Genomic DNA, 11,646 nt, shown 5'->3' on the forward strand with positions numbered 1-11,646 from the left:
TGAACTCCCATTGGCAATCTGTCGTCCATAATCATGCTATGTGTTTGCGGTCTCTACCACTCAAAGATTCGTTTCCTTTAAGGTATATATGTCAGTACTTCTAATAATTACATGAATTAGTCCTTTGCCGTAATGCCGAAGGAACACTTTATCTAAGTTTAATTTTACTTTAAGACATTGAATACGTCATTTTCCAAAAACGTTTCGTATTACTTTCGACGAGTTCATCCAGCAGTCTAAGGTCCAGTTGCACCACCTATTTTTGACCGTAACTTTAACGATAACCGGTGCTTTTTATATGGGTTTTGTAAGATTTTTGTCGTTTGTCAAAGTTAAAGTAAGATGGTGCAACCCAGCCTAAGTAGCTCAGTTGGAAGAGCAGTCGCCCGGCATGCGAAATGTCGTGGGTTCGATTCCCGCCTTAGGCAGTTCGATTAATTCAAGTTGTTTATTTAAAATTTAGTTTGACAAGCGACACTAATCTCTAAGTAATTTTAATAACGTTTCGTATGAGCTTAACGTGCTCTGCCTTATTAAGCTCATGAATCTTGAAACTAGAAAATGTGAAACTCAATTCAATCTTAGCTGTTGAATCTGTCCCGTGACTGTCCATTGACCTAAATTTATATTCAAATGAAATTGAATAGTGTTCTATAACTTCTAGGACTGTTACAATCCACACAAAAGAACAAGAAACGCATTCAACTTTCAATTGTCCCCACGGCCATGTTAATTCCGCAAAACAAAGCGCAATTTGACAAAGAACTAAATAATTACTCCACTATTCGTCCTGGAACGGTCTCTATAATCTATGTTATTACCTTATCAATTACCCCTAAGTATTGTTACGGCAGTGACATTTGTTGGCGATCTTCGAACACAAATTACCTTCGACCTATTAATTCTTATAAATGACAGACCTTTTTTCTTGGAGACAATCATAATTGTTTCTGCAACTGTCTCCTGTCTCAGGTCAGGGGCAACCGCCACAGACTTGCAACAATCCGCATCAAGTCTTTAATACATTGACAAAAAAAGTAAATACCGCTACGAAAGTTCATTTTTAAAGTGATCGCTATCACGTTAATTTCAAGATTGTCCCACACAACATTTCTCTCTAAAGTACCTAAGTATTTTATGATCATTCTTTACAGATTTTTATGGGTAAATATTTATGACTGAACTTTATTCCAAATATCTTTATTTGGAACAAATTCCTATCTTGGAACGAACTTATTCTGATTTTTATTGCTATTTTACATAAAATTTGGTTTGGTGTGGGAAAGTTTATAACTTAGCCTACATCATTTTGTTGTTGACAGATTTACTTGCTATTAACAAGAAATTCATTTTTCTTATTTACCTACAAGTCCAATGGAAAATTGACAATAGATTTAAACAATAATGTTTTAATTAAGATACAAAAATATATCTTAACTTTATACAATATCGCATCTTTGTGACGAATTATTTAATTAAACACCGGTCATAATATTATGACAACATGAAATAAAAGAATACAGGATTTAACAGATGAAACAATTAACTTCTTACATGATTATCTGAAAAGTGAACAAAACGAACAACAATGGTGTTCTTTGTTGCTATTATTGTTGAGTTTGTGCCATTCGGGAACAAAGTGAAACAATGTGTTGACGACAATAAGCAGGTAATCCGAAATCGTACGAATAGAGGGGTGTCTTGACATTGTGCTCCAAGAATACTCTACTTTTAATAGACATAGATACGGTAACTCGGTAAAATTTGAGTTATCACAATATGTGCTAAGGCGCACTTAAATGAAACTGTAGGTATTCTTTGTACGTTTACTTATCACTTCTTTTTTATTAGTGGTTAACTAATTGGTAAATTAAGGTCATGCATTATCTGCCTCCCTAGACAAGCGGAAAAACGTGACAGTTGTAATGTCGAGAGATGGTCGAAAAGCCTTTTTGTATGGAGTTACAACGAATTCGATTATTTGATTCGATCAAAAAATGCAACCTGTCTAGACCTACTGATGTGACGACGATTAAGGCAAGTGAAATACCATTAATACTAAGTGGCACTTCATTAAATAAATAAATAATAATATCCATTAAATTCTGCGGGAAAACTTGCCATCTTATGTTCTATCTAGTCCGCAATGTGATTAACGCCCGTATTCACAAGCAGCAAATCGAACGCACAGCGTTGAATAGAGCTCTGTGATTGGTTCGTGTGTCACCCCGTGCGTTCATGTGCACTGTGAGACCTCATAGTAATGTTTGTAAATACGGGCGTTAATCACACACTCAAAATACAGCCAAGATCACGTATTAGCTTTATGCGTACATGATCAATACAGTTAAACACCATCCACCATTCTCAAGCACTCCAATTGGCCTCTAAAAAACCGTAAAAAAACCCGCCGCACGCGATGCTCATTTTGGTCGAAAAAACCTTATTTGTGGGTGATTTTTTTGTAATAATAACGGGTAATAATTAGTAATTGGCACGTCGGGGTTGCGCTTACGCCGGACGCCGTAAATTGCGGTTTCGGATGCCATTAGACGGCCATATGGTGTGGTTAACGAACACTGTTGTTAGACTTCGAATATTAAAACGAATTGAGGGCACATACAGTTCGCGGCAAGCCATGAGACTTGAATTTGCTGCCTGCTGCCTTTCCCGAACACCATAATCCGGGCCTTTTCAAGGCAATAGGCACTTACAGGCCAGATATTACCATCCTTGACAGCATCTTACTTAACATCAGGTGCGATTACGGTCAAATATATCTTTTTTTATGCAGAACAAGGAAGGTTCCTTGTTCTGCATAAAAAAAGAGTGCGGGCGAAATTTATGGTGTTCTACCTACAGGGTGGAAACGATAAGTGATCTCACTTGATTATTTCTAAACTAATACAAGATATCAAAAAACTAGTTACTGAACCTATAAGTGCTTCATGAGCTCTATCAAACGGTATCATTAATAGGTTACAGAATCAACTGGTTATATCCGAAAATTCCATGTTTCCAGCTTCAAAAACTAAATAAACGTAAAACCATAAGGCACCTAAGTCACCTAACGCCTGAAAATAGTGAGACTTGTCATTATAACAAAATCATCACAAAGGTGATCCATATTTAATTTTATTCATCCCACTTCCAACTTAAACAGTAAATAACTTCCCACTTTACACACAACTTAAGTAGCCCACAAAATCAGTGTCACTTTAACCGAAAAAAACAATCAACGCTTAGACCCTTTTATCTCTATTTACCCTTTTAGTATGCAAATATTGACAGCCTTCTGGGGAGTGGGGGGTGGGGGTACAAAGGACGCCGCCGCCTTTGATGTCTTACCATTGCCGCACCTTGCACGACTACCGAAGTATTTATGGTCGGGAATCGAACCTGCGTCATTGTCTTCGGATGCGAGCAAAAACTGGAATGAATGGTGGTTTTAAGTTACTTGATGGATTAAGCGATTGCTAGGCTCTGGGTGGCTGAATGGGTTTTGTAAACGATTACAAAACCCACAATTTGAACTAACAGAGTTTTCAACTGGGTATCGTTAATTGATGTTATTATAAGTAGTTCAATATTACTAAGTTATTTTAGATCTGAGAAAAGGTCTACGATAATCTTTAAATAAGAATACAAAAATAATTCTTCTAAATCTTAAACAGCTGAACAATTTTAGTGGCTTTGTTTTTGGAGCTAAAGTGATGAGACTTAAACAAAGACTCTCATATACTAGGTAGGTACCTACATTTAATGAAAAAAATCACTGACAGAGACAATATTTTGTATGACTAAACTATAGATTTAATTCTAAAAATGTCTTGTTTAATTCTTTCGGTAAGATAATAAACAGCTTTCGATTGCTTATTCGCTACTCAAGATTGACTTTGAATCTCATAACATAAAATTACTCAAATAAGTAAGTAGGTACGATAATAATACAGCTTAATCTCCAAAATGTCATAGGTCAAATCCCCAATCTCTATCACAAATCTAAACCACCATAACAAATAAGGTTAGCTCCAAGTCCCAGAACCGTGACGAATGTTAAGGGGGAATCGTGACGATGACGCCGATTGCGTACAGTTACGTCACTTTTGACAACTTTATGTCACTGCCAGTTGTGCGAAATTAAACCCTATGTCTTCTTACATAAGGTAAAGAGATTTGAAGATAGAGTTGTGATCAAATGCAGTTGGGTGATGGCAGTAACCCACGATGTTACGACATGAGCACCCAATCTCGTATGTCATCTGGCTTGTTTTAGTGTCAGATACTAATAGTTATAACTTAATTGGTGAGCAAAGGTTTTGCATTTAACTACATATTAATAATATTATCTAATGAATCTCCTGCTTTGTCCCACAGCTGCACTGGCACAAATTACCAAAACTTATATCATAGCGCATTTTATTATTCACAACGAGGAAGCTTTTTGCCTGCGTCTGATCTGAATTCTGATGGAAAGTGATGATGATCATAAAATAGATTATGCTTTTAAAAACATTGTTGCGTGCAATGTTACTTTAATGACATTAAATAAATTCGATTAGGGAGACCGAGGAGAGTTGTTACAGAGGAGAGTTGAGACATTGACGATTTTAATAATCTTTTAATCGTCAATGTCTCAACTCTCCTCTGAGCTCTGCACCTCTAGCATGAACAACTTTCGTCTTCGAATCGTTTGCGTATTCGATAAAATTCGATACTCAATCTTCGAATTAAACGATAACGTGACAATTTTGATTCTCAAAATAAGTTTCGTGCAACCACATCTCATACTAAGTTCACTTTAAGACACGTTCACAAGGGCGCTGTTGTAGTTTTCTTACTAAATCTTTTGATAGCGATTCGAGTACTGTTACAACTCTCCTCGGTCTCCCCTACGTAATCATCTATTATTACCAAAATTGCTGAAAAAGAGCTTTTTAAAACTAGAAAAGTATCATGTCCTATAGATGTTTTTTCTAATATTCAGGGAATTATTTACATACAAGAAATTATTTTTCTAGTACAATCCCATTCAATTCCGTATTGACACAATCACTGCCACATTTGAAACCGCTTCATCATGACCACAAAGCAAACGCTCGCTAGCGGCCAAATGTTTTAAAACTCTCCAGTGCGAAAATGCATTAGAAATAACGACCAGGGTCCATTATTCAATTGATATATTCGGGGGACAACAACCACTTATGGAATTGTTGGGTCCGGCAGGCAAATATTTTCAAAATAGGGGCCAGGGGCCATTGTGAAATTGACCGAATGATTGTTGGGGGACCAATGAATGAAAATCTCGTGTACCAGTTTTAGAGATAATTTAATTGAAGAGGTTAAGCTGGTAGGTACAACATAAATTTTGTATTGATGGATTCTTTTATCCATTTGTTTATGGAGTAAGACAACGTATTTGGTATACATTTGGGATTGAAGGGGTAGTCGATTGATTTATCATTAAGACTAGATAAAGTTTGTATGATATAGGATATTGTGAAATTACGTAAATTGTCTTCACATCGTCTCACCCTGACAGCAAGCTAATAAAAAAATTTGGCCTTCAAAGACTCACCGATTCTGAGAGAAGTCCGTGTTTTTTGCTAATGTCGGATCGATTGGGACTTTTCACTTTTCATTTTTAATAGTGTTTAGAACTCGTAAAAAATAAAAATTTTAGCTCTATGCAAATTGTAAAGTTGCATAGAGCCCTTATAGGGCCGATTTTTCAATCGTCGGATTTTTAACTGAAGAATAAGTTTGGCATATTGACAGTTTCAGTATGGGAAATATGTCAAAATTACTAGTTTATTCTTCAGTTAAAAGTTACCGGATGATTGAAAAATAAGCCCTTAGTAAAGTAAAAGGGGTACGGGATTATAATTTTAGTTCTTTTACTCTGCAATAGATGGCGCTACTCGTCTTCATGCGAGTTAAGGACAAGTCTTATTGCGTCATCTAGCGACAAGTAGCAAAACTTGTATTCTTGCTGTTTATTTTTTTCGCCATTATTTTCTTAACTATTCTTAAGTTAATGATAGATCTGTAGAAATAGATGATTAATATGTACAACAACATATATCTACATTATTTTATGGATATCCCGAAAAAATATTTTTGTTTGACGACAGCAGCGTGATATCGCGCTATGGGTCCAAGGTTCATTTACTACGAGTAGGTCCGATCAATTTAGAAAACGACCTTTCTCACCTTCAGTTAGAAGTTATGCTCCTAAAGACTCAAAATAAGAATTTTCTTTTTATTAATACAAGCTTTATATTGACTTCACTTGTTAGTATGTGTGGGACAAATCTTGCAACAGAATTTAAGACCACTTCTCCTCAACCGATTGAGCTGAAATTTGGTATACTTATGTAAGTACGATGACAATGCAATGTTATGGTACCATTGAGCTGGTCTGATGATGGAGTCAGTAGCTGGCCAATAGGAACTCCTAAACGAAACTGCGGAATCGCATCGAGTTTGGGTTCGTTGGATTTGTATTTTTTTTCGTTTTAGTACCTACAACTGCATTTCAGGATAAAGCTTGTTTTTAAAAAAGTTTTTTTTTTAAATTTTATTATTAGATACAGTGAAATGATTAACAACATTATTAAATAGATAGTGACAATACTTACTTACAACAGTTGAAAACATTTTACTAACATTAAATTATGGTCTTTTAACTATAGTTTACAAGGATGTTTTCATAATTTGACTTGAACAACTTGTAATCTTTTGTTTTTTGTTTTTTTTGGATTTTCCGTAATTGAACTTATTTAGGCCTATGAGATTAAAAATGAGATTAAAGTAAGCATAGCAAATCACAAAACAAGTTATTATAATGTAATAGCTAAACTTGAACTATTTGCAAGCTCTCCCCAGTATTTTTTAAAACCGCAAAAATATGAAATCCAACAACTACCATACTTACAAAAGCCTTGCAGGCAAAATTACCTCAACAGCATATTTTGCTCTTGTGTACTTATAGGCGCTTTAGGTAGGTTTCATCATGGTACTTCTATGGCAACCATGAACAGGTGGATGGAATTTTAAAAATACTTTCCTATGTAGTAAACTAAACTATACATATGTACTACAACCGCCTATAAAACTTTAACGCCCATAATATCGACGCAGATGCATCTTAATAACTTTTACATTATTATGTTCACGATACGTTTATGTAGGTCCTACTAGTATTCCTAAATTAGGTAAACATTTGTCATGCGTTGAGCCATTTAGGGGAGACTGGCCCAAAGCGGGCACCTTAAGGTAAAGTAGGAAAAAAACACACAGAACAAGCAAAACGGAATAAGTTTTTATCGTGATCAGTTACTACATTTATTGTAGTTTGACATGGCGTTTTCAAATCATTCATTTGTCTAATATATAAAAAGTAGGCACTCAAATACGAAACACTATCACTTGCTCACTTTGCCCGAGGGGGTGGCCTAAAGCGAGCACCGGCACACGGGCAAAACGGGCATGCAGAGGGCAATAGTTTTTTTTTATTTTTACTATATAATTTTGACCTTTGAATAATAAGGAATGTCTCTATTCAAACACAGAATGAGAATCATACTTTCTGTATTGCGAAAAAATAGATTCTAGACATAAAAATTCATCAAACAACATAAAAATTAAAACATAAAACTAATCAGAAGGAACTCTCTTTGAATAATGCAGTCTTGATTCATTATCTTTTAGTATTTTGAAGCTTTTGAGCTGAAGTATTGCAGCTTCACTCCAAGAACCTTGTTGTGATTTTCTTTTATATTTATTTACCATCTAAAAAGTCAAATAATAAGAGATTAATGTCGACACTAAAGTCTGTTTTTCTTGGCTTGTCCAATATTGTAAACAATCTTAATATTCCTTTTTAACGAAATAATTCGTTTTAAAATAAGATAAACACAAAGCTCACAACCTACATAATATTATTATGTAGGTAAGTCATCGTTGAACACCGATATCTTTTCAAATCATTTAATTTATTAATTTTTTTCACTGATATTACTTTAAAAGTTATAAAAAGATTGTTTACATTGTTCGACTAGCAAAGAAAAACGGACTATACCTACACGATAAATATAGAGGACTAACAATAAAAGCAAGTTAGTTTATATGGCTATGAAGAGGGTAAAGTGAACATGCTCATTTTGCCCTGCTCACTTTGCCTTTTGCGCCACACCACGTTTCATAAAACATAAACTATAATTCCTTTTTAATAATTTTCAAGGAAATATCCTTAAAACACGGTTAAGTAGGTGCAACACATTACGTATATATTGATAATAACGTACGTCACTCAGTTTAATCCAAAACACAATGAACATACCTTTGCTTTTTCAAATAAAATTGACGAATTTCGTTTATCGCTGTCCACGCGTGGTGTTGTCACTCGGAGGTGGCGCACACGACTTCCGCGGGAGCGGCGGGGCGGGGGGATAACGTTAACAAGACAAGACAACAAGTCGAGCAAATGAGTGTAAGTTTAGAGGGGGGTGCCCGCTTTAGGCGGAGTGCCCGCTTTGGGCCAGTCTCCCCTAAGTAATAGTCTGGGCTAGGAAAAACACTGCAATTTATTATACTTAGAAACGTTTTTCCATGATGCAAAATTTCATGTTTTGTTTTCAAATTTTTCTTGAAAATTTTCTACATAACTGTTTCAAGATTTTTCCACTAAACTTTGCTTCTAAGTCAAAGTTCAAGTAGTAATACTCAAAATGGTCCATATTTCTCTCCTAGGACTTAAGATTAGGGAGTGAAGGTTTCTTTTTATGCAAAAGTGAAAAAGGGTATGGAATGAATATGGAATGGTACCTCACGATAGTGACTGTATTTTAGCTTTTCTACGAATATAATAGTAAAAACGCGGTTCAGAACCTGTTTAGATTGCACTACACAGGAAAGTAACACTAGCTTATAAGTACTTCTGTAAATACTAACACACTATGGAAAGCTGAAATAAAAAAAAAACATTATTATTCGAACCACCCACCACCACGCAGCCACCTTAGTAGCCAGCCTAACTTAGACATTGTAGGTATTGTAACATTCGTGAAAATTTTCAATTAATATTATTGCTCAATTCAAGATGCGCCTACGTTTCTTTTCATGCACATTTTGTGGTGCATTTGACTTGCATGTTCTGTCTAGATGGCGCTATACCTACTACTCGTTCCTGTGGTTATTAGGTAGGTACAGTTTCTTTTATAAAATGCATAAACGAGTACTGCTTACAATGTGTGTGGTTATAACAATTTGATTGATCATAAAATTAAATAGTTCATATCAGAACTATGATATCAACTATGGAACAGCCCAAGTAAATAGTAAAGCGGACCACTATCAGTAAAAATGACATCATTATTAATATTATTGCTTCCTCCGATAATGACATTCCAAATCTTACCTTATAAATATTATTATCGCACTAAATAACCATAGTATAATGATTAGGTACTATAACCGTCATTCCTTCATTCCAACCACCATGAAACCACTAATGATCTGTAGGCCTAGGATGCGCACCGTGATAAGCGTTTGTCACGGCATTTTATTGATTTTAATAAAGAAAGAAATATACATTTATTATAATGGACATCACACAAATACAGGCAATTACATAGACATGACAGTGGCATATAATAATGGAAGAAGAAAAAATAAAAACAAGAGTAAACTGAGCAGTGCCAGTACCACCCATTTACCAACAAGATGCCCACTGCAACGGGACCCCACTCAGCATATGCCGTGGCCCACGGTGACGAAGGCCACGGCGCTGGTTTTCAGTGTGCCCCTAATTTTACGTAATAAGCCCATAGGTACATTTGTCTTGTAAAAACATCGATGAGATTTTATCACGGTGCGCATTCTAGCCCGGCTGGTCCGCGTAAGTATAGGTAATTTTTTTTTCCTTATACACTCAGTATCAAATAAACCACACCTCCCGCAACGCGAACTTTAAAGATTTTCTTCTGACACAATCATGGTGCCCCAACTCACCACTGGGACCAATTATACCTATTTTTGTGGTTATAAAACCAAATAATGATCTTACGTGTCCTTTTTAACAGATGGATAGCGATTAATCCCAATTTAACAGTTTTATAGCAATAAAAGTTGGCTCAAGCGTAAATACCTGTCGCTCTAAGAAAAGACTCTGGATCCTTTTAAAAACACATTTTTGGAGTAAAACCTTTCCTTTAATGAAATGAAGTTTAGAATTAGGCTTTCAAATGCTACCTACCAATATAGGTGGGAAGTGGGGATGCATACGTTTAAAAGTGCTTGTTGCGGGAGGTGCGATTTATTTGATGCCGAGTGTACCTGCAATGTAATTCAGATCTTATCTCTGAAATCATAATAATTTGTGTATTGTGTGAAAACTATGTGGTATGTATGTATGTAGTCAGTAGCTGTTGTAGTCCATACATTTTGTTGCAATCTAGCTCCTATTACAACTAACATAAAACCCACATGGTGATTCGCTTGATGTGCTGTCGTCTGTACATTTAAAGTGAGTAATTTTCTAACGGCATGGCAATTTTCGTGGCAAATCGCTCAATTCTATTATTTCTGAAGGTTAAACCAGAACACAATCAATCTCACATTTACAATAACATAATTTCCCCTGCTCTTTCGTAACAGTAGTAAAGCAAGAGGCCTTGAAAGGTGATTTCTTCTAAGTGTAACTTAAAATATGATACTTAGTAAGTTATTATAAACGTGAAGAATTAATTTTTCACTTAGGTCTACCTTGCCGATGGATGTAGGTACAACTATTTCAAGTAAGTATAAATCATACCGATAAAATCATCCACCTTTTACTAAGTAAGTAGATGTTTTTTCGCCAACCAACAGACCAAGCTAAATCAAATTAGGCTTCAATTAAAGCATTTTAGCAATTTAGTCGGCTTTACAGAAGTAGCACACAGTGGCAGTAGTAGTTAATACTGGGACGTATAAAAGTGATTTTTAAAAGCCTGTTTGAAAAAATAAATGAGTTTTGCGAGTTTTCATTTGTATGAAAGACGCATCCTAAGGTGTATCGAAAAAAGCTGAAAAAACTATTACATAACAATTTTCATATTTTCGTAATTTCGCGAGCAGCACAGGGTTTTCCGTATTCTTATCTACATTTATAGAAGGATAATTATATATTTTTCACTATTAGACTTCTACATTGTTTTTTATGAACACAGGAGGTTCGAAGTGCACCGGGTCTGCTGGTAAAATAATATAAAGGTTCTGAACTTTTCCCACAGTAAAAATTTTATGATGTTTTTCCTTTGTGTTTCAATTGAATGACCTAGAGTAGATACCTATTAATTAGTATTTCCATTATAAAACGAGTAATAAAACATCAATAAATTTTAAATTATGGGGGCACCTTTATTTTTTTTTCCTGAAACGAGCCAGTTAATGGGTCAGTCTTTTTTATCCGTGCTAATGTAATGAATTCGTCATATTAACTACGAGTTATTGAAGCAAGAGTCAAAGCTATTACTTGAATTATTTCTCTTTAATCAACCGCTAAACGTTATTGAAAATTATATCTTTATAAAGTAGGCAGGTACAACAACTTTAACTTGTTTCAGTTTTTTATGGACCACCAAGAGCTAATATTAATAACCA

The 11,646-nt window shown here is 35.1% G+C and overlaps 1 non-coding gene across 1 annotated transcript; it reads left to right on the forward strand.

Moving 5' to 3' along the window:
* The first annotated feature begins 355 nt into the window (after nucleotides 1-355).
* On the forward strand, nucleotides 356-428 carry Trnaa-ggc (transfer RNA alanine (anticodon GGC)). Its single transcript has one exon. It is a non-coding gene; the product is annotated as a tRNA-Ala (tRNA).
* The last annotated feature ends 11,218 nt before the right edge of the window (nucleotides 429-11,646 follow it).

The sequence above is a fragment of the Ostrinia nubilalis genome, chromosome 21 (assembly GCF_963855985.1).
Source record: "Ostrinia nubilalis chromosome 21, ilOstNubi1.1, whole genome shotgun sequence".
Taxonomy (NCBI): Eukaryota; Metazoa; Arthropoda; class Insecta; order Lepidoptera; family Crambidae; genus Ostrinia; species Ostrinia nubilalis.